The sequence below is a fragment of the Diceros bicornis genome, chromosome 4 (assembly GCF_020826845.1).
Source record: "Diceros bicornis minor isolate mBicDic1 chromosome 4, mDicBic1.mat.cur, whole genome shotgun sequence".
NCBI lineage: Eukaryota > Metazoa > Chordata > Mammalia > Perissodactyla > Rhinocerotidae > Diceros > Diceros bicornis.
Genome location: NC_080743.1, coordinates 49,658,120 through 49,685,984, shown reverse-complemented (window position 1 = coordinate 49,685,984; position 27,865 = coordinate 49,658,120). Strand labels below are relative to the sequence as shown.

General features: G+C 37.0%; 1 protein-coding gene across 1 annotated transcript in view; it reads right to left on the bottom strand.

Annotated features, from left to right (window-relative positions):
* MAN1A2 (mannosidase alpha class 1A member 2) overlaps window positions 1–27,865 on the bottom strand; it is a 175,653-nt gene that overhangs the window by 134,193 nt on the left and 13,595 nt on the right. The gene's annotated exons all lie outside the window — the stretch shown is intronic.

Sequence of the window (27,865 nt, the reverse complement as noted above, 5' to 3'; positions counted from 1 at the left end):
AAACAAAACTTGAAAAAAAAACCTAAACACAAATGTTTACAGCAACTTTACTTGTAACAGGCAAATACTGGAAACAACCCAGATGTCCTTCAACAAGTAAATGGTTAAACAGACCACTGTTAATACTGTGGTATAGCCACACCATGGAATACTACTCACCAATAAAGGAAATAAACTATTCATACACAGAACTTGAATGAATTTCAAAGGTATAATGTGAGTGAAAGAAGCAGAAGTCTCAAAAGGTTGTGATTCCTTTTACATGACATTCTCAAAAACACAAAAATATAGAGATGATGAATAGATTAGTGGTTGCCAGGAGTTATGGATAGAGGGCATATAAAGTAATAATACAAGAGAGTTTTTTGGGGATGATAGCATTGTTACGTATCCTAATTATAGTGGTGGTTACACGCATGTGTACATGTGTTGAAAATCATAGAACTGTACATCAAAAGAGAAAAATACTAATTTACAGCCTAATATTAAAAATAAAATGTTAAATCTTTAGAGAAAACACTGGATTGCTAGCAGTAAGAAGGGGCTGATGAGGAAAACAGGAAAGAGAAAAGAGGGGGAGTGCAGCAGAGCCAGAAAGTCAGAAACACACAAAGTCACTCTGGTAGCAAGAAAGAATCCGGAGGGCCTGCAGACAGACTAGATATAGTAAGAACCCGGCAGGGAGGAGCCAAGGTTGGCCCTTAATGCATCCAAGAGGAATTCTGGGCTGATCTGTTCAGGAGACTCAGGCAGATGAGGGCATCATCAGCACACAGGTGCAGAATGAAGTCTTAGATAAGATAACCAAGGTAGACACAGGCAGGCACCACCAACAGCCTTCCAATCCCCCTCCCCCTCTCCTCACCAACAGAAAAACACTGTGCCTAGCCCCAGAGAACAGATCATAATCCGTCTATGCCCAGCAAGTCTTTCCCAGATGGCCTAGCAGCCGGGGTGGCCACATAACCCCATTCCAACCAAAGAGACAAAAGAGGACTACCGAGAAATATCTTCCTTTATAGATTAAAAAATGGAGCCATTTGAGACAAGGGCCTTTTAGCTACTAACAAACTTACCCAACCACCTATGCCTGTCTTCTAATGTGGTTATGAGGCCTAAAGCTGTGATAGTCATCTTTCAATCAAGAGGCAACAAGCCTGGGACAAATGTTCAACACTGTTCAGGGAAGAAGAGAAAGAGGGAAAATGCCTCCTGATATTATTGAATTGCAGCCAGGGCCCTCAACTGCCAGTTCCCAGATTTCAGATTCTGTGGAGTAACTGTCAGTTGGCTGTTCTGTCACTTCCAGCTGAGAATTTTCCCAACTCACTAGCTCACTGAGCAAGCATGTACATAGGGTCAGGAAAGCAGAGGGCCTGGGACTAAGCCTGGAAGAAGAGCAATAACAAACAGGGATGACTGGTTCTTTCAAGGGTAGTTTCTGTCCTGATAACCAGTGGGAGAGTCTCCACAGGGAATCAAGCTTGCCATTTCTAGCCCCAAGCACCATGTTACCTGCTGAATGGCACATGGAAGCCCTCACCATATTTACAATGGCTTGTAGGCATCACTGTGGAAATATCTTCACCCACCAGTGAACCTCTATAAAGAGTCGGGTATTATATGCCACTTTTCAGAGCCCACCCTGAGGGGCCAAGGAATATGGGCCACAACTCATTCCACATCCCCTCTCCAGAGCTTCAGAATGCACATGGGTATTTTAAAGCCTCTGAGAAATTCTACAATAGAGATGCCTGTCTAACACAACACTTTCCAAACTTATTTAGTCACAGTCCCCTTTTTTTGCACACAACCCGTTTTAGCACGCTATGAACACACTGACGTAGAGGAAATGCCTAAAACTATGCCATCGACCAAGCCTTTGGTAGAACCCTGCCACTTTTTTGCTCTGTGACATTAGATGTATGTCACCTCTCTGAGCCTCCTTCTCTTGTCTGTGAAAAAAGAACCCCTGCCAACCTCACAAGATTGTTCTGAGGATTAGATGAGATGACACATGAGTCTAAGAGTACAGAAAAGTCATTATCAACTCAGTTTCCTTCCTTCCCTTACTATCTACTCTCCTCCTCACCACCATCACCCCTACCACACACACACACACACACACACACACACACACACACGCTCACACAGAGCCATCTAAGATTTGAGCTAACATCAGCGTCCTCAGGACCAAGACCAACATCCAATGACATCTTGCTACTTCTCAGCTTCCCTGCACTGGGTGACAGAACGCTTCTGGGCAAACCCCCAAGGATTTAGAGGGTACCAAATGCTCTTAAAATGGGGCCTGCCACTCATAGAATTGGCAGAGAGCTGTGCCATCTCTCTACCTTCCTGACTCCATTGCCAGCACTGGCCTTTGTCCAGGTGTCTAGAACAGCACTCATGGCCTTTGGGATTGCCTTAGAAATTAAAGGCACAGTGGCCATGAGTGCAGGGAAGCCTACTTTCATTTATTCTTCTTCTAACTAAATGCTAAGATCAATTGTTTCTCTACAAGTAAAGAAGCAGATTTGATAGCAACATGTATGTGTGAATAATTTTCAAATTACACAATTTTTAAAAATCATTTTTAAAAATAAAAAATTGAACCTTCTAAATTTTAGTGCTCTAGAGGAAAGCCCCAGTCACCTTATCCCACTTTAGTTATTGTTATGGTAGCCAAACACTGTTCATCAGAACCTATACAATACCATATTGTGCAGAGGTTTATTCAAAGACATTCTGAAAATCTAAAATGTCTATAAATTTATTTACATTCTCAAAAAGAATTATTTGTTTAAGAGTTTAGTGACTATACTCACCATTTCAGAATAACCAACATGAACTAGAGTTCAAAGAAAGACCAAGTAGCCTAGTCCCTGAGAGGAACGCGAGTCCAAGGAATTCAGAGAGACGTCTTGTTAACTAGGTGCCAAGAAGAATCACTTAGTGGTTGGAAAAAAAGTGCTTAAAGTAAAAGGACTTAATCCAAAAGTCAGGAGACAAGGATTCTAGTTCCAGCTCTGTCCCCAAGAGTCCCTCTGCAACCTGGCACAAACCACGAAAAAACCCCCAAGATCAGTACTTCCTTCAAGAAAGACAGGAAAATAGGTATTAATACTACCCTGACTATATTACTACTCGAATAGTGGGATCCAAGGTAAGTAAAAGTACTTAGTAAATTGTAATGTTCTATACACGTCAGCCATTAAATTATAGCAACCCCTCTAACCTATTTCAAAATAGAAGTGAATGCAGCAATCCCCCCACCTACCAAAGTAAAGAATGCACTTTATTCCCAATTTCTCTTTCTTCTTTAAGAGCATCTTTTCACAATAATCATTTAGCAGCACCACAAATTTTCTAGCTAGTTTTCTTCCTTGTATATCTTAAATTATTTTCATTTTGGTCTCCTTTCAAGGGGCCCCTCAAATTTTGTTTTAGTGGCCAAATTTCTAGATTTTAAATTACACCAGCTGGGTCAATTCTTTTGGATGTTTATTTTCACCTGGATGATCTTTTACTTACATATTTTTAAGATTTTTTTTTTTTAACTTTGATATCATACTCATGTTGAACTTCCATTTGTAAATGTGTCTTCCTTTTCATTAGTGCCTTGTATCTTTCAGTGTAGTAAAGAATTTGGCCTTGCCCAAAGAAAAGTCTGGACTTTATCCTCAGCTTCTGGAAGGTAACCTGTCATACTTGATAGAAGTGTCCTTGTTTATGGTGGGGTTGGTCACATCCAACAGTCCTAGGGTAGTGGCTGGTCATGTTGGAAAGACCAACAATATGACTTAGGGTGAGGGTTCCAGGTCACATAGTATCCTAGAGACTGAGTTCAATCATGTGGGCAATCAATCAATCATGCCTACACAATGAAGCCTCAATAAAAACTCTGGACACCAAAGCTCAGGTGAGCTTACCTGGTTGACAATATGTATTATCAGACATTGACACTGGGAGAATAACATCCTTACTTCACAAAGAGAGGACACTGGAAGCTCTGTATTTGGAAACTTTCTAGAATTCACCCTATGTGCTTCTCCCCTTGGCTGATTTTAAACTCTACCTTTTCCTTGTAATCTACAATCCTTTCACAAGTATGACAGCTTCCAGTGAGTTCTGTGAGTCCTAGCGAATTATCGAACCTGAGAGTGGTTTTGGAAGCCCCCTGAAATTACAGGTGGTGTCAGAAGTGAGGGTGGTCTTGTGGAGGACTGTGGCTAACTCTGAGTACCTTCTAAGGTTTCCAGGAAAATCTAGTCTTAAGTCTACAAGTTCTCATGAGATCTGAAATTACTTGTTTCAATTATATCTAAATATGTAATATTACCACACTTTTTGATATCCTGTAAGTAACATAAAGCTTTGGGTGTTTTTGTTGTCTTGTTTTGGTTTTGGTTTGGTTCTGTCCTTGCACACACCCTTGGTCCTTCAAAAGCAAAGGCATGTGAAAACAAAACTAACAATTGTGGCTTAGATGTACCAGGCACTGACTTAGTCAATTACTTAGATTATTTTATTTAATCCTCATACCAATAAATCATGTACCCTCTATTAAACACTGTTCTCCATCTTATTAGGAAAACATTAAGGCACAAAGAAAAAAATTAAGTACTGTGTTCAGGGTCACGGAGCTAGTAAATAGCCTAGATACAAACACATGCATTTTGACTTCTTAAACACTATGCAAATATTGCCTTTCACAGAAGAGATAAATTTTATTTCAGAGTTTGTCTCTTACTGTGTAAATCCTAATACCTGACTCTCAATATCTCTTCTCCTTTCTTCCGTAGTCCTACAGCCCCTAAGCACAGGCTCCTGCCAAATAAAAACTCTATTTCTCAACCTCCTTTATTGAAACTGCCCTATAGATCAGAAATAAACTTCTACCTTTAAGCCACTGTTATTTTGCGATTTTTATGACTAGTAAATGACCTACTCTTAACTGAGCCGCTCTCCATCCTAGATGTTCTCTTTCCCTGAGACTCTCATTAGTATCTGAGGGTTGATTTGCCAGAAATAAACTAACCAAGTGACAGATTTCTTTCTCTAATTAGAGTATTTAAATAAATCACGTTTGGAAACATTCTGAAGGACAAATACAACCCTAGATTACGTAAGGATACATAAAATTACACTGAAATCTTGTTTCACAAAGATTTAAGCAGATATACAAATATTTCCCCTTTATATTCATTTTCTCCCTTTCTACTAGAGTTTTCCTCTTCACCTACAAATATGAAGCCTCACCCATCCTTTAAAAATAAATAAATAAATAAAAACTTCCCTCAAAACTGCCTCCGCCTCCACCTTCATTTATGCCCCTTCCTTCCTTTTACCGCTATACTTTTTTCACAGTACTACACTTGCTGTTTCCACTTTTCTTAACCTCACAGCACTCTTCTATCCACTATAGTTAAAAATTTATAGCTATATTTATCTTTCCCTTGAAATGCCCTCTTCCTCACAAGCTTCTGATCATTGGCTTTACCATGGTCAATACACCCCAAAAATGTTGTTTTCCATCCTCACTTCTGTTCTTACTCTTCCTATTCAACATCATCCAACTGCATTTTCTCAACTATTATATCAAAATACATATGGTCAGCCTTTACCTGGTTACTAAGTACTCCAGATCCAAATTTCTAACACTGTCTAAGACATTGCCATCGACTATTTGCCAAACACCTCCAATTCAACTGAATGATTACTAGGGATAAAAAACAATCATCACAGGCTAAGCTCACTCATGAACACAGATTTTAAAAAAATTTTTAAATATTAGCAAAGTTAATCAGCAACATTAAAAAATAGAAAAAAAGATAATACATTATAACTAATTGGACTTACCCCAGAAATAAGGATAGTTTAACATGAGAAAAACCTATCTATGTAATTTACCTATTATCAGATTAAAGAAGAAAAACTATAAATCCTTCAGTAGAAACAGAGAGGAAAGTGATAAAATTCAACACCCATTCTTAAAATCTTATAGCAAAAGAGAATTTCAACCTAATAAAAGATATTTTCCAAAAACTATAGCAAACATCATTCTTAATAGTGAAACTTTAGAAGCATTCCCTCCAAAATGAGGAAAACAAATAAGGATGCTCACTATCACAGCTCCTAGTTGATTGTACTAGATGTCCTAGCCAGCGAAGTAAAACAAGAAAATGAAAATAAGATAAAAATATAAGAAAAAGAAAGTTTAAAAAAAATTTCTTCTGTCACAGGTAATGTGATTTCTACATAGAAAATCCAAAGAATCTTTAAGTTATTATAAATAAGAGTGCAGCAAGGAAGGGAAAGAAATGATCTGACAAACAGCAGGCACTCAGTAAATGTAATTTCCTTCACTTTCTACCCATTGGGTCTCATCTTTCTTGACTCCAAGCATTTAAACTTCTCTTGATACATTCTCTCCTCTTATGGTATCACCATTGTTCACATCAGCTTTCATTCACATCCATTATTTCATTGCTAAGATTTCCAGACCGTGTTCTTCTGATTTAGATTTAAGATACATGATGGCCCTTAAAGACTTTGGCAGATAACTACTCTCAACCATTGTAAGTCAATTTCACTAAATTGACTCTTACTAATCTCCAAATTCTTATAACTCACCAAGGCCGCTATGTACTGACTAAAAAACATGCTGAATGAATCAACAATGTAATGCTATCTTTTAAAAGATAAATGACAACGGCCTATCCAATGGCCTTTTCTTTAATGACAAAGTTAGATATTAAATAACCTTTTCAAACATCCTAATATTTTAATAACACTCTAAAGAAATTTCAGAGGATCCAGGAAAGTACAACAAAAATAGCTGAAGCAGTTATGTAAATAGCTACTTAGCACAATTATAGGCCAAGCACGGTTTTAGGAAATGGCTACAGTATAGTCAGTAACTGGTCCAGAAAATACTGAAATAACAGTATTCTACAGAGCTTAGCGGCAAGTGCCTCAAGGAATTTAAGACCTTCCAAAGACCACTCCTTCAAGGTCATGGAGGAAGAACTCCTTAAACTCAAGGAAACCAAGTGGTAAAACAGTGCCAACTATAATAACAGAGTTGTTCACAAATACAGTCTAAGATGATTCTCAATAGCAAATGAATATACTCTATTTGCACAAAATAACACAGTCATACAAATGACAAATAAAAGCTAAACCACGCACTTTCTGGTGTACTGATTTGTAGTTAAGCACCAAACCGAACAAATTCTATCACATTTGGACTCCCTATTCCATAAGAGTGAATCCCATTCTTAAGAAAACATGTTAATAGAAAAGCCCAACTGTTTCTCAAAGCAAGTAATTGGTCAAGCACCTGAAAGAGGCTCAAAGAGATTCAAAGTGAAACAGTGCGAAATCCATTGACCTTCACGCTTCTATACCAAATTCAATTACTTTGATCATGTGGCTCCCACAAACTACCTAGTTCTTTAGTGCTCCTACTTTAATAAGGCAGCTCACGGACCAGCAACACAAACTCACTGTCTCGATCTTAAATTTAGTTAGATATAAGTCATTTATGTGTCTATTAACAGATTTTGTTTACACAGAGAGAGCTACTATAGATTAATCTATCTTGGGTTTTAGGGGATTTTAGTTTGATTTAATGCTAAATTCAGGTTAACTCAATAGTTACCAGTCATTGAATTAATTTCAGCTTAATTCAATGATAATCAACAAACATTTACCAAATGTGAGGGGTACTGAGCTAGGTGCAGGGAATACAAAGAAAAATAAGACACATTATTTGCCCACAGGAGTTCACAATCTAATAGATATGTAAACAAAGCAAGTACAAAACGGGTGGATCACAACAGAGGAAGTAAATAACTACAGGTGGGGTACCAGTGACCACAGGTTAGAGAGAAGAGGTAAGATATCCATAAACAGGCATTTGCTAAGCACACAAGTATGACTTGAAAACAGATTACACAGGAAAATAGTATTAGAAACGCACGATCTTCAAATAGAAATTAAAAGCAAAAACACTAGTTTACCAGGCAAATCAAGAAAATAAGGGCATGCCAGGCATAGAAGGGAGAGTATACAAAGATATGGAAGAAGTAACACAACACACCAGTTAGCAAATAAGTTGGTACGGCCACTAAAGTACAGTGTGCAGGGTGGGAGAGGGTGCAGTAGAGTAGAACAGACTGGGCATAACAAGGAAGCCAGAGAAAACAAAAGCTCAGTCATGAATAGAGTTTGTATTGAATCCTGAGGACAAAAGCAAGCCACTAAAAAACTTTTACTTGAAAATGGTATACCTGTACTTAAATCCTGGAAAAAATACCTCCTCAGGATTGACTTGGCAGGAGGAGGTAAAAAGGGAGATGATACAAGGCTGGAAGTAGGAAATGGAGTTAGGAGGTCACAGCAGCCACCTAGGCAAAAAATGACAAAGGCCTAATAAAATCTATCTAAAACAGATACAGGGGCTGGCTCGGTGGCACAAGTGGTTAAGTGCACGCGCTCTGCTGTGGCAGCCCGGGGTTCACAGGTTCGGATCCCGGGCGCGCACCTACGCACTGCTAAGCAAGCCATGCTGTGGCGGTGTCCCATATAAAGTGGAGGAAGATGGGCATGGATGTTAGCCCAGGGCCAGTCTTCCTCAGCAAAAAAGAGGAGGATTGGCAGATGTTAGCACAGGGCTGATCTTTCTCACCAACAAATAAAATAAAATAGATACAGAGAAGAAGAACCAAATATCAGATACCTTAGAAAGGCAAGACCAACAAGCCTAGGTAAGTGATTAAACATAAAAAGGAAAAGGAGTTAAGGATGATTTCACTACAGTGACTGGATAGAAAGGGGACCATTAACTAGACAGAGAATAGAGAAAAAGTGACTTGGAATAAAGGGAAAGAGTAAGAAAGAAATAAGTAAGTATGGTTTTAGACATGCTAAGTTTAAAAAGCCAACAAAGCTCACAGGTTAAGATGCCCAGGACTGAAGACATGGATTTGGAAATCATCAGCCTACAGGAGGCAGCTGAAGCTCTCACCTAACTGTTCACTTATTTGGGTGAATTTTATGGTATGTAAAGTATACTTCAATAAAGACGTTTATTAAAAAGCAGGAGCAGCTATACTGATATCAGACAGTAGCTTTCAGAGCAGGGATAAAGAGGGTTTTATAATAACAGGGTCAATACACCAAGAAACTATAACAACACTAAACATCACACATCTAATAAAGTTTTGAAACACATGAAGCAAAACTGATAGAAATAAAAGTAAAAGTAGACAAATCCACAATATAGTAGGTAAATTCAACACCATTCACTCAACAATTCATAAAAGCAGCAGAAGGAAATCAGTAAGGACATAAAAGACAAACAACACTATCAACCAAATTGACCTAATTGACATTTATAAAACACAATACTCAACAACAAAATACACAATCTGTTGAAATGCAAACAGAACGTTTACCAATATAGAACATTTTCTGAGCCTTAAAACAAGGCTCAAATTTAAAAGGATTCAAACCATCCACAGTATGTTGTTTGCTACAATAGAATTAAAGTGGAAACCAATAACATGAAGGTATCTGGATAATCTCCAAATATCTGGAAACTAAGTAATACACCTCTCGGTAATCATGGGTTAAAAAAGAAATCGGAAGTGAAATTAGATGACTGTAGATGGTTGCTTATAAATGACTAGATGGTCGCATATAAATGTGTATACAGAATTGTATACTTTAAGTGGGTGAATTTTATGGTATGGGAATTGTATCTCAAAAAAGCTATTTTTTCAAAAAGTGAAGTTAGAAAGTGCCTTGAACTGAAAGAAAATGTAAACATATCAAAATTTGCAGATGAAGCTAAAGGAATCCTTAAAGAAAATTTCATAGCACTAAATGTCTATATGAAGACAAGAAGAAAGGTCAGAGGGTAAGTCAAAGCATTAACCAAGCTATATTAGAAAAGAAAGAAGATCTTACACGAAGGACCTCAGGTTCTAACTTAAGAAAAAAGAGAAAGTTCGCTGAAGAAAGGAAATAATAAAGATAAAAGTAAAAAGAAATAAAATAGAAAACAGAAGATTGAGAAAAACCAATAAAACCAAAAGCTGGTCCTTTGAGATAAAAAAAATTGATAAATTTCTGACAATACTGATAAAAGGGGGGAAAAAAAGAAGTTACAAATTACAATAACAGGAATGAAAGTAGCAGAATTAAAATTCTACAAATATTAAAATGATAGTAAGGTACTATCATTAATGTTACACCAGAAATTCAACAATTTACATTCCTTATTTAAAAAAAAAGTACCCAAATGAACTCAAGAAGACCTAGATTATGGGAATAGCCTATATCTATTAAATAAATTGGATGTGTAGTTAAAAACCATTCCACAAACCAAACTCCAGTTCAGATGATTTCACTGGTGAATTCTACCAAGTATTTAGGAAAGAAGTAATATCAGTTCTACAGAAACTCAGGAAACTGAAGAGAGAATACTTCAATACTGCATTTCATGAGGGCAACATTACCCTGATACCAGAACCAGACTAAATAGATAAATAAATAAAATTAGAGACTATTATTTTTCATGAACACAGAAAACTACTTCTGTGATTAAAAAAATAATATGTAATGACCAAATGGGGTTCAACATTCAAAAAAATCAAACAATGTAATTCACCATATGAACAGAAAAGAATTGATAAATTCTTTTTAATTTAAATTTAAATTTAAAGATTTAAATTTAAAGAATTTAACTATTTAAAGAAAATAACTATATGACCATCTCAGTGGAAACAGAAAAAGCATCTGAGCAAATCCAATACCATTCCTAATAAAAACTCTCAGCAACCTAGGAATGTAAGGGAACTTCCTAATCCAATAAAGGGCAACCTACAGCTGACATCATCCTTAATGGTGAAAGACTGAACACCCCCTAAGATGAGGAACAAAGGAAGGATGCCCACTACCACTACTTCTATTCAAAAATGTATTAGAGGTTCTAGCCAGTGCAATAGGGAAAAAAAAAATTCGCATCCACTTCAGAAGAGAAGTAAAACTGTATTTATTCACAGAAAAATCCCGTGGAATTAAAAAAAAAAAAAGCCACTAAAACTAATAAATTAGTTCAGTAAAATTGCGGGATACAGGCTCAATATTCACAGATCAGTTACATTTTTAAACACCAGCAAAGAACAAAACAAAAGGTGAAATTTTTAGAATGTTTACAATAGCATCAAAAAATATTAATTATTTTAGGGATGAATTAGAGGAAAATGTGCAAGACCTGTACACTTAAAACTACAAAACACTGCTGAAAGAAATTACAGAAAACTTAAATAAGTGAAAAGATATGCCATGTTCAGGAATCAGAGGACTCAATATTGTTAAGATATCAACTCTCCCCAAATTGATCTATACATTCAATGCAATACCAACAAAAATTCCAACAGGCTTTTTTAGAAAAGTTGAAAGGCTGATTTTTAATTTATATGGAAATGCAAAGGACCTAGAATAGCCAAACAACTTTGAAAAAGAGAAACAAAATTGGAGGACTTATACTACCTGATTTCAAGATTTACTATAAAGTTACAGTAATCAAGACAGTGTAATATTAGCATTAAATCACACAAATAACAGAATGGAATAGAGAGTATAAAAACAGACACACATATAAAAGGTGCACAAGCAATTCAGTGGAGAAAGTAGTCTTTTGCAGAAATGGTAATTGAAACAACTAAATAGCCATAGGATATAATACTGTGTGTTCATAAAGGAAATTGTCTCCTCAAAGATTGTATTCTGAAGTCAAAAACAAACAAAATAGTAAGTTACACTGAAAAAGAATGGTTCCAGTCTGGGATCCAGAGAGTATTAGGATTCCCTGATGGTAACAATGAAGATCCCTGAGATATTTTCAACATTTCAAAAGTCTAATGAAAATCTTATATTTACTTATGCTATATTCTATAGACTAATTGACAAGTATCAGTTGTCTGTGCTTCTATGGTCTGTGTGATCAGAAAAACTTGAAACCTATGTGATCTGGAATAAGTTAAATTGTATGCCCTAATCTCCTCAGCAATAAAATTTAAATAATATCTACCACAGATCTTCCTTGACTTAGGATGGGGTTATGTCCTGATAAACCATCATAAGTTGAAAATATCATAAGTCCAAAATGCATTTAATACACCTAACCTACTGAACATCATAGCTTAGCCTAGCCTACCTTAAACACGATCAGAACACTTACATTAGCCTACACTTGGGCAAAATCATCTAACACAAAGCCTATTTTACGATAAGTTATTGAAAATCTTATGTAATTTATTGAATACTGTATTGAAAGTGAAAAACAGAATGGTGGTCTGGGTACAGAATCGTCGTTAAGTGTATCGATTGTTTACCCTCGTGATCACGTGGCTGACTGCGAGCTGAGGACTTGCTGCCGCTGCCCAGCATCACAAGAGAGCATCGTACTGCATATTGCTAGCCCAGGACAAGATCAAAATTCAGTTAGAAGAATGGCTCCTATTTATCATGCATAAAATTGCATGATCCTAAAGTTGAAAAATCATTAAGTTGAACCATCATAAGTCGGGGACTGTTGTTGAATGTGAAATGCCTCAACTTCTGAAGAGTGTATCTTGCACTAAATAAGATAGTTACACTCTGTGGCACGGGCACATTCTTACTTATCTTTAAGCCTCTACCAAACAGCAATTAATGTTTACTGAACTGATCAATATCAGTTCTCTTTTCTACCTCTTTAGGCTAGGAAGATACTAAGATTGGTAATACTGGTTCTTTAATGCATTTATGACTGGGATAGCTGTGCACGTTTTATCTGTTAAAACTCAAAAACAGGGGCGGGCCCAGTAGCCTCGCGGTTAAGTGCACACACTCCACTTCAGCGGCCTGGGGTTCACAGGTTCAGATTCTAGGCGTGCACTGATGCACCGCTTGTCAAGCCACGCTGTGGTGGCGTCCCACACAAAATGGAGGAAGATGGGCATGGATGTTAGCCCAGGGCCAGTCTTCCTCAGCAGAAAGAGGAGGATTGGTGACAGATGTTAGCTCAGGGCTAATCTTCCTCACCAAAAAAAAAAAAAAAAAAAACTGAAACAAACTACTATTCTCTTTTCTCTAAAAAATGGTGTCCAGACTCCTAGTATGGCAGGCAATCCCTGTTTCTACAAAGGACTCAGCCTCTCTTACCAGCCCTCATTTCCTGCTAGAAAATACCTAGCATAGAAATACCCTATGCTCAAGCTTCAGACTATTCTCTAACATTTTGCAATTTTGCACCTTTCAGATTATACACATGGTAACCCCTCCTCTGGAATTTGTCTATATTCCCCGCCTGCCCTGATGAGTTCATGCTCATTCGTCAAAATCCCACTCACATGTTATCACTATCCAGCATTCTCTATACTCCCCCATCTTTTTTTTTCCAGCTTTATTGTGATATAATTGACAGAACATTGTGTAAATCTGAGGTGTACAACATGTTGATGGATAGACATATATTACAAAATGATTACCACCATAGTGTTAGCTAACGCCTCCATCATGTCACATAATTATCATTTCTTATTCATGATAAGAATATTTAAGATCTGCTCTCAGCAACTTTCAAGTATCTAATACAGTATTAACCATAATAATCACGCATAATCACCCAGAACTTTATCTTATAACTGGACGTGTGTACTCTTTGACCAACATCTCTCCATTTCCCCCACCCTCCATAGCCCCTGGTAACCACCATTCTAATTCTGTTTCTATGAGTTCAGCTTTATTAGATGCCACTTATAACTGACATCTACAGTATTTGTCTTTGTCTCAGTTATTTCACTAAGCATAATGCTCTCAAGGTCCATGCATGTTGTTACAAAAGGCAGCATGTCCTTCTTTCTCATGGGAGAATAATATTTCATTGTGTATATATACCATATCTCCTTTATCCCTGTAACCGTTGAGGGACACTTAGGTTGTTTTCATATCCTGGCTATTGTGAATAATGCTGCAATGAACACGGGAGTGCAGATATCTCTTAGACGTCCTGCTTTCACTTCCTTTCAATGTATACCCAGAAGCGGGACTGCCGGATCATACGGTGGTTCCATTTTAGGAACCTCCATAGTGTTTTCCATACTGGCTATACCAATTTACATTCCCACCAACAGTGCACAAGGGTTCCCTTTCCACCACATCCCCCCAAACACTTGTTATCGCTTGTCTTTTTGAAACCAGATCTAGCAGGTGAGAGGTGATATCTCATTGTGCTTTTGATTTGCGTTTCCCTGACAATTAGTGGTGTTAAGCATCTTTCCTTGTACCTTTTGGCCATTTGTATTTCTCCTTTGGAAAAATGTCTATTCAGTTCCCCTGCCCATTTTTTAATTGCACTGTGTGGCTTTTTGCTACTGGGTTGTATGAGTTCTTTATATATTTTGCATATTAACCCCTTATCAGATGTATTATTTGCAAATATTTTTGCCCATTCCATAGGCTGCCTCTTCATTTTGTTGAATGTTTCTTTTGCTGTACAGAAGCTTTTTAGTGTAATGTAGTCCAGCTATTAAATTTTGCTTTTTTGCTTGTGCTCTGGTATCATTTCCAAAAAATCATTGCCAAGACAAATGTCAAGGAGCTTTTTCCCTGTTTTCTTCTACAAGCTCTAGAGTTTCAGGTCTTATGTTTAAATCTTTAATCCATTTCTATTTAATTTTTGTGAGTGGTATAAGACAGGGGTGCAATTTCATTCTTCTGCATGTGGTCAGCCAGTTTTCCCAACACCTTTCCGCACTGAATATTCTTGGCTCCCTTGTCAAATATTAGTTGACCATATATCTTAGGATTTATTTCTGAGCTCTTGATTCTGTCCCACTGGTCTATGTGTCTATTTTTATGCCAGGACCATACTGTTTTGATTGCTATAGGTTTATAGCATAGTTTGAAATCAAGAAGTGTGATGTCTCCAGCTTTGTTCTTCTTTCTCAGGATTCCTTTGGCTATTCAGGGTCTTTTGTGGTTCCATACTAATTTTATGATTGTTTTTCTATTTCTGTGAAAAACGTCATGGAATTTTGATAGGGATTACACTGACTGAATAGACGGCTTTTGGTAATATTGACATTTGAACAATATTAATTCTTCCAATCCATGAACAAGGGATCTCTTTTATTTGTGACTTCTCCAATTTCTTTCATCAAAGTCTTGTGGTTTTTCAGTGTACAGATCTTTCACCTCCTTAGTTAAATTTATTCCTAAGTATTTTATTGTTTTTGATGCTATTGTGAATGGGATTACTTTCTTTCTTTCTCAGATGGTTTGTTGTTAGCATATAGAAACATAACTGATTTCCGTATGTTGATTTTATATCCTACAACTTTACTGAATTCATTGATTAGTTCTAACAGTTTTTTGGTGGATTTTCTATACTAAGATTATATCATCTGCAAACAAAGACAATTTTATTTCTTCTTTTCTGACTTGGTTGCCTCTTATTTCTTTATTTTGCCTGCTCTAGCTAGTACTTCCAATACTGTGTAGAATAGGAGTGAGAGTGGGCACCCTGGTTTTATTCCTGTTCTTAGAAGAAAAGCTTTCAACCTTTCACTGTTGAGTATGATGTTAGCTATGGGCTTGTCATATATGGCTTTTATTATGTTGAGGTATGTTCCTTCTATACCCAATTTATTGAGAGTTTTTATCATGAAAGGATGTTGTATTTTGTCAAATGCTTTTTTTGCATCTATTGAAATGATCATATAACTTTTATCTTTCATTCTATTAATGTGGCATATCACATATACTGATTTCCATATTTTGAGCCATGCTTGCATCCCAGGGATAAATCCCACTTGATCATGGTGTATGATCCTATTAATGTGATGTTGAATCTGGTTTACTAATACTTTCTTGAAAATTTCTGCTCTATATTCATTAGGGTATTGGCTTGTAATTTTCTTTATTTGTAGTATCCTTATCTGTCTTTGGTATCAGGGTACTGCTGGCCTTGTTAAATGAGTTTGTGCATATTCTCTTCTCTTCAATCTTCGGATGAGTTTGAAAAGGATCGGCATTAATTCCTCCTTAAGTATTTGGTAGAATTCACTTGTGAAACCATCTGGTCCTGGGCTTTTCCTTGTCAGGAAAATTTTTATTACTGATTCAATTACCTTACTCATTATTGGACAGTTCAGATTTTCTCTTTTCTTCATGATTCAGACTTGGTAGGTAGTATGTTTCCAGGAATGTATCCATTTCTTCTTGGTTACTCAATTTGTTGGTGTATAATTGTTCACAGTACTCTGTTATGATCCTTTGTACTTCTGCAGTATCAGTTGTAATGTCTCCTCTTTCATTTCTGATTTGAGTTCTCTCTTTTTTTCTTAGTCTAGCTAAAGGTTTGTCAATTCTGTTTATCTTTTCAAAAAACTAGCTCTTAGTTTTGTTGATCTTGTCTATTGTTCTTCTGGTCTCCACTTCATTTATTTCTGCTCTGACCTTTGTTATTCCCTTCCTTCTGCTAACTTTGGGCTTAGTTTCTTCTTTTTCTTTGGTTCCTTGAGGTATAAAATTAAGTTGTTTATTTAAGATCTTTCTTTATTCTTAACGTAGGTGATTATCACTATAAACTTCCCCCTTAGAACTGCTTTTGGGGCCGACATGGTAGCACAGCAGTTAAATTTGCATGCTCCACTTCGGCAGCCTGGGGTTCGCCAGCTCAGATCCTGGGCATGGACCTACGCACTGCTCATCAAGCCTTGCAGAGGCAGTGTCCCACATAGCGTAACTAGAAAGATGTACAACTATGACATACAACTAACTACTGGGGCTTTGGGGAGAAGAAAGGAAAAAACAAAAGGAGGAAGATTGGCAACAGACGTTAGCTCAGGGCCAATCTTCCTCAAAAATAAATAAATAAGCAAATAAATAAATATCTGGCAGAGAAGTGGAACATATCTTTAAAAAAAACAAAAAGAACTGCTTATGCAGCATTCCATAGGTTTCAGTATGCTATGTTTCTATTTTCATTTTTTTCAAGATATTTTTTGATTTCCCTTTGGATTTCTTCAACTCACTGATTGTTCAAGAATGTGTTGTTTAATTTCAATACATTTGTGAATTTCCCAGCTTTCCCCCATTATTATTTCTGGTTTCTCTTTATCTTTGATTTTTGACAGTTTTATTTTAATGTGTCTTGAAGAAGACCTCCTCAGGTTTAGTTGTTTGCTGACCTATGAGGTTCATGAACTTGGATATCCAAATCCCTCCCAGTCATTATTTCTTTAAATAAGCTTTCTGTCCCCTTCTCCTGCTCTTCTTCTGGAACACCAATAATTCTCAAATTGGTTCTTCTGATCATATCCTATGGATCATGGAGGCTTTCTTCACTCTTGTTCATTCTTTTTTCTTTGTTCTCCTCTGACTGTACAATTTCAAAGGTCCTGTCTTCTATCTCACAGATTCTTTCTTCTGCTTGGTCCATTCTGCTACTGATGCTCTCTACTGCCTTTTTCCATTCATTCATTAAATTCTTCAGCTCCAGAATTTCTATTTGCTATATCTTTATGATTTCTCTTTGTTAAACTTCTCATTTTGTTCATTTACTGTTTTCCTGATTTCATTAACTGGTCTGTGTTTTCTCATAGCTTACCGAGTTTCCTTAAAGTAGGTATTTTGAATTCTTTATCAGGTAATCAGAGACCTTCATGTCCTTAGTTTCAGTTACTGAAAGATTATTGTGACCTTTTGGTGGTGTCACGTTTCCTTGGTTTTTCATGGTCCTTGGGGTTTTATGTTCCCATCGCTGCATTTGAAGTATCAGTTACCTCCTCCAGTCTTCATTACTGCCTTCTGGGGAGAAATACCTTCTGTTGGCCCTGTTAGAGATTCTGAGGCTTTCTCAGACCTTCTACGGATACGCTTGCCCCATGCTTCTTCTTCCTTCTTGTCACAGAATTCTTAAGCCCATATGCCTTCTCTCAACCCTGCAATGCATCAGGCCAAGTGTTGACAGTCTCTCTTTTGTTTTCCCAAAGGTGGCACTACAGCTCAAATTTGTGATCTCTCCCTGGCCCACAGATTCCTGTGTGCCAAACCTCACTCTCACCACTGCCTCAGAAGCATGCACAGAGAACCAACTGCAGAGTGGGAGAGTGTGTGAGTGAGACACATGGGATGCCAGGGGTGCCTATGGGCCAATTGGGGGAATCTGCAGGTGAGGTTTTCCCAGCAACTTGTGAATGGGCTTCTTGATGTAGTCCATGAAGCAGTCAATAGGATCCACGTCCCTTTAACGTTCTCCAAGAGTCCTATCTACTGCCACTCTCTCAGTCTTTTCTCATCCCCCCCCACCCCCCCATCATGGAGCTCCCAATTTAATACTCTGGATGAGATGAGAGAAAAATGAGTCTCTCTGGCAGCATCCTGCACAGCTGGGGAAGCTGGATACTCCTTCACCTACTATTCCTTACCCCAGTGGGAGAAATCACAGGCTGAGATGCGCTCTTTTGGCCATAAGCTGTGCCACCTTGAGGGAAAGGGGTGATTTGGGTAAAATCAAGCTGTTCCTCTTACCTACTCCAGTGAGTCCAAACTCATATTTTTTGTTTCAATGGAGTGCTGGAAATTCTCCAGAAACCTGGATGTCCACCAAGGCTCTCTCATCCATGGGTGATGGTCTAAGTCAGTGTTCTCTAGGGGCTCCAGACCGCAGCCCAGAAAGGATAGTCAGTTCTCAGGCCACTGAAGGGTCCACAGCTGGGACTGAGGTCTGTCTGCCTGTTATCCAATGCATGGGTGGGTGAGACGCCTGGATCCCTTGGTGTATGGTGCTGGATCCCACAGAACCCACAAAGGCACTTTTGTTCATGGATGGATGCTGAAATTTTGTTGGTGGTGGAAGGGACAAAAATGAGCAATGTCTTATGCAGCCATGATGCTGCTGCCACTCTTCTGATAGCCCCTTATTTATAAATCTTATTTTCGTATTTACCATTTTTCTGTGAGTTCCTTAAGCTCTTTGAGTTTAGGGCATTATCTTACTCTGTATTATATCGCCACTGTTTGAAACACAGTACTCAATAAATATTTGATGAATAAATGAATGGATGAATGATCACATGGAATGCCACCTTAATTCTCATCATGTCTCTCAGACTTTGTATTATTCCAAGTTGGTCATCTATGTCGGCCATACTATTTCATCCACCTACAATAAATATAGTGCTGTATAAGCTTCTGTTTCCTTCATGTGATTGTTTTGATTGTTGTTTCTCTCATGTATCTTGTTTTTAACCAAGCCAATTTTTACAAGTTATTTTGAAGGCAAAAAAACATGTTTTGTCAATTCACTTCTCTTCCCTCAGGTTTACCTATAGCCTGAGATTAAAATCTAACCATATATAATGCAGACACACAGATAACTAAACCATATATGTAAAAACCCATTATAAAACAAACTTTATAAGACCTTCAAATTGTTTTGTTTTAGCTTAAAAATACATAATAAAAAAAAAACAGTAAAATCACTACCCCAGTTTACAGGTTCTAAATAAAACAAAGCCTGGCCTTCCTGCGATGAATCAGAAACTGAAAATGGGTATAAAACTCAAAGGAAAAAGAAGAAACTAGCATGCACACAGCAACTCCCTCCTTCCTCTTTCTTTCAGCTTTCAATATTTTATAAGACTTGCACTGTTTTTTGGTCTTAGAGGATGATTTGGTGTTTTAAGTAGTCCTTTTGACTGACTAAAGAAGCGTTAAGGATAAAAGTTGAATTATTTTCTAATTATTGTAAAGATCCTCTCCCAAAAAATCATATATAATCATCAAAAAGTTACCATTAAATGGAGAGACGCCAGAGACAACACTAATATACTAGATTGCTGATTATAAGAAATCATCAGCTCAAAACAAAATGTCACTGTAAGTCATCTCTCAAGACATGAAAAGAGTTTACTTAAAACGTTCTTTGTAAAATGGTTTTGTGACGTCACTCATTATTTTCGTATGGAGTAAAACATTATCCATTCAGGCTTTAGTGCAGCCCCTGGCCCAAAGCTGCTATTTTCACTGTAAGCAACTTTACCAAGTTCCCCCTGCCTACACCTAAAGCAGTAAGACCCAATAACAAATGCTGTAGCCACCTCTGCTTGTTCCAGGTAATTTCTCTAAGCTCTGCCTTCCCATTTTCTGGTTTTGAATCTTCCTTCTCTTCTTGTTTCTCTAATTTCTGTCTTATTGGCTCACATCTTCCTTTCCCATCCAGCACCTTCAAACTGACAACTTGTTTTTGTGGTCTGCCTAGATTTATTTGGTTTATCCCTAAGACACTAAGACACATTCTTAGTCTGAATGTTTGTGTCCCTCAAAATTTATATATTGAAACTCTAACCACCACTGTCTTCCTATCTCCCTTCCTTTCTTCCTTCCCCTCTCTCTCCTCCCTCCCTCCCCTGGCCCCAAGTACAAAGGAAAGGCCCTGTGAGAATGCAGCAAGAAGGTGGCCATCTGCAAGCCAGGAAGAGCCCTCACCAGAAGCCAAACCCTGCTGGACTTGGATCTTGGACTTTCCAGCCTCCAAAACTGTGAGAAATAAATTTCTGTTATTTAAGCCATCCAGTCCATGGTATTTTGTTATGGCAGCCCAAGCAGACTAAGACAGACTCCTACCCTCAGCTCCAAGCCCTGCAGTCCACAAACTGAAAACGGCATAAAAGTTTTTAATTTTAATGAAGTCCAACTTACCCGTTTTTTTTCTCTTGTTGCCTGCGCTTTTGGTGTCATATCAAAGAAACCAGTACCAAATTCAATGTCGGGAAGCTTTTCTCCTAAGTTTACTTCTAAGAGTTTTAAAGGTTTAGCTCTTACATTAGGTTTTGGATCCACTTTGAGTTAATTTTTGTATATGGTGTTAGAGCCAGATTTTAAATTTTGGGGGGGCTTGAAAAGGAATCAATTCCCTTGAACTAAGGAAAGACACCAAGAAGTAAAGCAAGGAAGTGAGAAATAATGCTCAAGCTGGAGACTGCAGATAGTGAAGCAAAGGAGGCCAGTAATAATTTGTAGCCCTTTATTAAGATGATCCATATAATCTAGTATTTCTCAAATGCACTATGGGCATTAGGGCAAAATAATTCAATTCTTTGTTGTGTGAAATCGCCAGGGCACTGTGGAGTGGTTAGCATTCTTGGACCCCATCCACTAAATGCTAACAGTGCCACCCTTCCCATCATCGTGACAACCAAAAAATACCCCCATGTTTCCAAGAACCCTCTAAAGGGAGTAGTATCTGAAAGGGTAGAGTCTAGAAAGACTATTTATATCTACATTTCTACATAGTACAGCACAAGTAAGAACTTATCCCCTGCTATAATACAAGTCACTGTAATAAAACTTAGGGTTCTTTTCAGTTCACTTTATGTTTCTTAAGATGTTAGTATGTAATCCCCTAACTAAATTCAGGAATTCACCAGTATATTGATAGCAGAATCCCTTCTCTTCCTATAGAAGCCAGAAGGTTCAATATACTTTATCTTTCTATCATCTAACAGCAAGGCAAGGGCCTATCACCTACATTTAGGCAATCAGATGCTCTGGCTGGGACTCGAGATCTGGAGTAAGTGACATAAAGAAACAAGGACTCAATTTTAGAAATCACTCAGAAAGCAGAGGAATACCGTGTCCATAAGTAACAAAGCCATAACCAGTGCTCAGTGACCAGCAGCACTGACAGTGGTACACTAACTGTTCCTTAACCTTCACTATGGTTTTGCACACCTGACTTCCTTCAATGCTGGACTATCTTCCAAACCTAGTTGTCCACACTTTATATCAATTCTGAAAGCCAACCAATATTCTTCCAATAAATACCTTTTTTACATGCATTACAGTTGGTTTCTACTGTTTTTATCCAAGATTCCTCTTCTACAATTCTTTTTAATGCAAACAGAGAAGTATTCTGGGACTATGACCTACGCACATGCCATTGACTCTCTCCTTCTCAATTCTTGATAAGACAATTCAACCAATGCAGAATAGAAAAATTCTGACCTACCAACACCACTGCAAAATAGAGAAGTCTCACCTACATGCTTAGAACCCCAAGTTATTATGAATACGGCATAAATGAGAACATGGTGGAATGCAGGAAGGCAGTCGACAAGCCCATAATTATTATTTACTATTACTCACTCATATAGAAGGTACTTTCAGGAATCTGAGAACAGACTGGGACCTAGCAAAGCAATAACTTACAGAGCCTGCTCTCCTTCAAGGATATTCACATGCCTGAGTTGAGAACTGCTATAACTTCCAGCATAGGCTGAGAGGGCCTTCCTCAGTCACTCCTGGGAAAAGGTCCTCCTGATCATCTATCCAGTTTAAAACTATCACCTTAGGGAGACTGCAGGGCTCTCCAGAGAAAAGGCCCATCGCAATAAGCATCCAATTTGCCTGAGGTGAGCTGCTAACTATTCAACTCCAATTCTGCAAAGAAGAGGCCCCTCACAGACTGCTCCACTGATTGCTCACCTAGACCTAATTAAACTCGACATACTAAAAACAAAGTAACCAGAGAGCACCAGTGAGTAAACCAAAATCCTCAATTCCAAATCCACTTTTCTATACTCTGCTTCACGATACTAGGGCTTAGACTCTGAAAATTACCTCTCTCTCTTTCGTCAGCTGGTTTCCTATAAGGGTCAGCCAATAGGAAGTACTAAAGGGAAACTAGAAATCAAAAGGATGAGATCTTGATAACCTAATTCTAAAATACATATGGAAGTCAATTCATCAAGAAGATATAAAAATTATAAACATAGACACACCAAACAAGAGAATCCCAAAATATATGAAGTAAGCACTGATAGAATTGAAGGGAGAAACAGACAATTTTACAATAACACTTGGAGATTTCAACGCCTTACTTTCAATAATGGTTAGAAGATCTAGACAGAAGATCAATATGGAAAGAGAAGACTTGAACAATACTATAAACGTACACTGGGCCTAATACACATATATAGAACACTCTATCCAACAACAGCAGAATCCACATTCTTCTCAAGTGCACATGGAACATCATTCTCCAAGATAGACCATATGTTAGACAGCAAAATAATTCTCAATAAATATAAAGAGATTAAATCATACAAACTATCTTCACTGACCACAATGGAATGAAGTTAGAAATCACTAACAGAAGAAAAATGAAAGCTCAAAAACTACATGGAAATTAAACAACACACTGTTAAACAACCAATGTGTCAAAGAAGAAATCACATGGCAAATTAGAAAACACAAGATGAAGGAAAACAAAACTACAACATACCAAAAGTTATGGGATGCAACTAAAGCAATGCTCAGAGGGAAATTCACAGCAGTAAATGTCAACATTTAAAAAGAAAATCTCAAATTAATAATGTAACTTTACAACTTAAGGAACTAGAAAAGAAGACCCAAACTAAACCCAAAGCTATCAGAAGGGGAAAAAAAATGAATATTAGAGTAGAAATAAAATAAAGAATAGAAAAAAAATAGAGAGAATCAACAAAACCAAATGTTGGTTCTTTGAAAAGATCAACAAATTTGACAAAGCTTTATCTAAATAACAAAGAAAAAAACAGATGATGCAAATAACTAAAATCAGAAATAAAAATGGGGACAATACTATCAATCTTACAGAAATAAAAAAGATTAAAGAGAATACTATGAATAATTGTACACTAACAAATTAGATAACCTAGACGAACTGGACACATTCCTAGAAACAAACTATGAAAACTGATTCAAGAAGAAATAGAAAATCTGAATAGATCTACAACAGGAAAAGAGCTTGAATCAGGAAGCAGAAACCTCCCAAGAAAGAAAAGCTCAGGACCAGATGGTTTCACTGGTGAATTTTACCACATTTAAAGAAGAATTAACACCAATACTTTTCAAACTCTTCCAAAAAAATAGAAGAGGAGGGAACCCTTCCCAATTCATTCTAGGAAGCCAGTATTACCCAGATATCAAAGCCAGACAGACACCACCAGAAAACTACAGACCAATAACCCTTATAAATATATATGCAAAAATCCTCAACAAAATACTAGCAAAATTCCAACAGCATTATTAAAAGGATTATATACCATAAGCAAGTGGACTTTATTCCAGAAATGCACAAGTGGCTCAACATAAAAAAAAAAATCAATGTTCTTTTCAAATACCATGTCTACTAAGGCAAGGGAAACAAAAGAAAAAATAAACAAATGGGACTTCATCAGACTAAAGAGCTTCTGCAAGGCAAAGGAAACCAGGAACAAAATGAAAAGACAACCCACCAACTGGGAGAAAATATTTGCAAATCATGTATCTGACAAGGCGTTAATCTCCAAAATAAATAAACAACTCAACAAGAAAAAATAAACAAACAGATCAAAAAATGGGCAGAGGATATGAACAAACATTTTTCCAAAGATATACAGATGGCCAATAGGCACATGAAAAGATGTTCAACATCACTGATCATCAGGGAAATGCAAATCAAAATTACACTGAGATATCACCTTACACCCGTTAGAACGGCCATAATCACCAAGACAAAAAGTAACAAATGTTGGAGGGGATGTGGAGAAAAGAAAACCCTCAAACACTGCTGGTGGGGACACAAACTGGTGCAGCCACTACGGAAAACAGTATGGAGATTTGCCAAAAAATTAAAAATAGAAATACCATACGACTCAGCTAGCCCACTACAGAGTATTTATCCAAAGAACTTGAAATCAACCATTCAAAGAGATTTATGCACGTCTATTTTCATTACAGCATCATTCACAATAGTCAAGATGTGGAAGCAACCCAAGTGCCCATCAACAGATGAATGGATAAAGATGTGGTATATATATACATACAATGGAATACTACCCAGCAATCAAAAAAGAAAAAATTGTCCCATTTGCAATAACATGGATGGACTCTGAGGGTATTATGTTAAGCAAAATAAGCCAGACAGAGAAAAATAAACACCATATGATTTCACTCATATATGAAAGATAAACAAACAGATGGACAAAGAGAACAGATTAGTGGTCACCAGAGAGGAAGGGGGTTAAGGGTGGTGGGCATAAGGGGTAAAAGGGCACATATAGATGGTGACGGACAAATAATAATGTACAACTGCAATTTCCCAATGTTATAAACTATTATGACCTCAATAAAATAAAAAAAAATTTTTTAAAAATCAATGTAAAACACCATATTAATAGAACAAAGGGGATAAAATACATGATCATCTCAACCGACGCAGAAAAGCATTTGACAAAATCCAACACCTTTTCATAATAACATATTCAGCAAACTAGGAACAGAAGGGAACTTCCTCAACATGATAAAGGGCATTTATGAAAAACTGACAACTAACATCAAACTCAATGGTGAAAGATCAAAAGCTTTCCCCCTAAGATCAGGAATAAGGCCAAGATGCCTGATTTCACCACTGCTATTCAACATCATACTGTAAATTCTAGCCAGAGCAATTAGGCAAGAAAAAGAAATAAAAGGCATCCAAATTAAAAGGAAGAAGTAAAACTATCTCTACTCACAGACGACATGATCCTATATATACAGAAAATCCCAAAGAATCCACAAAATGACTACGAGAGCTAATAAATGAATTCAGTAAAGTTGAAGGCACAAGAACAACATGCAAAAATCAGTTGTGTTTCTACAAATCAGAAATGAAAAATCCAAAAAAAAGGAAATTAAGAAAACAATTTCATTCACAATAGCATACAAAAGAATTAAATATCTAGGAATAAATTTAACCAAAGAGGTAAAACAATTGTACACTGAAAATTACAAGCACTGCCAAAATAAATCAGAGAAGACCTAAACAATGGAAAGATGTCCAGAGCTCACAGACTGGAAAACTTAATATTGTTAAGATGACAATAATATCCAAAGTGACCTACAAATTCAATGCAATCCCTATCAAAACTCCAACAGCTACTTTTGCAGAAACTGGAAAGCTGATCCTCAAATCCATAAGGAACCGCAAGTGGCCCCAAATAGTCAAAACAATATTGAAAAAGAATAACAACACTGGAGCACTCACACTTCCCAATTTCAAAACTTGCTACAAAGCTACAGTAATCAAAACAGTGTGGTAGCAGCATAAGGATAACATATATAGATGAATGGAACAGAATTGAGAGTCCAGAAATAAACTCATACATGTATAGCCAACTGATTTTCAACAAGAGTACCAATACTATTCAATGGGGAAAAAATAGTCTCTTCAACAAACGATGCTGGGTCAACCGGATAGCCACGTACAAAATAATGAAGTTAGACCTCTATCTCACACCATATACAAAAACTCATAATGGATCCACAACCTAAAAATATAAGTTAAAATCATAAAAGTCTTAAGAAAAGAGGAATAAATCTTCACAACCTTGGTTTGGCAATGGATTCTTCAATATGACACCAAAAGCATAAGCAACAAAAGAAAATAAGTTGGCCTTTAACAAAATTCAAAACATTTTGCACCAAAGGACATTATCAAGAAAGTGAAAGACAATCTAGAGAAAGGGAGAACATATTTGCAAACCATATATCTGATAAGGGTCTAGTATCCAGAAAACATAAAGAACTCTTACAACTAAACAACAAAAAGACAAACCACCCAATTGTAAAAATGGACAAAGAACTTGGACGGACATTTCTCTGAAAAAGATATACAAATGGCCAATAAGCACATGAAAAGATGTTCAACATCATTAGTCATTAGGGAAATGCAAATCAAAATCACAGTGAGATACCACTTCACACACACTTCCTAGTGTGGATATAATTTTTTTTAAGTGTTGATGAGAAGGTGATTGGAACCTTCAGACATTGCTGATGGAAAGGTAAAACGATTCAGCTGCAATGGAAAACAATTTGGCGGTTCCTCAAAAAGTTAAACATAGAATTATCATATGACCCAAAACTTCTACTCCTAGGTATATACCCAAGAGAACTGAAAACAGGTACTCAAACAAATACATGCATACAACATGTTCACAGCTGCACTATTCACAATAAGCAAAAGGTAGAAATAATCCAAATGTCCATCACCAGATGAATGCATAAACAAATTGTATATATATAAACAATGGAATTATTATTCAGCTATAAAAAGGAATGAAGTACTGATACACGCTACAACATGGATGAGTCTCAAAAACATTATGCTCAGTGAAAGAAGCCAGACACAAAAGGTCTTATATAGAATGATTCCATTTATGTGAAATATTTACCACATAAGTAATAATATTTACCAGAATAGGAAAATCCTTAGAGACAGAAAGCAGACTGGTGGTTTGCCAGGGGCTGGCAGAGAGGAAGGAGTGGGGAGTAACCGCTTAATGGGTATGGTTTTGGGATACAAAAATGTTTTAGAACTAGATAGAAGTAGTGGTTTGACAACACTGTGAACATATAAAATGCCACTAAATTGTTTAAGATGGTTAATTTTATGTTATGCAAAGTTTACCTCAATCAAAAAAAAAAATACTTATGGAAGAGCTTAGAATCAAGAAGAGCAAACACAATTTTAAAGAACAAGGTAGAAGAACCTACCCTACCTGTCTTACTCAGTTTGTGCTGCTATAACCAAGTACCATAGACTGAGTGACTTATAAACAAGAAAAATTTTATTTCTCACAGTTCTGAAGGCTAGAAGTCTGAGATCAGGGTGCCAGTATGGTCGGGTTCTGGTGAGAACCCTTTTCCAGGTTGCAGACTGCTGACTTCTCACATGGTGGAAAGAGCCTAGAGAGAGAAAGCAAGCTCTCTCATGTCTTTTTATAAGGGCACC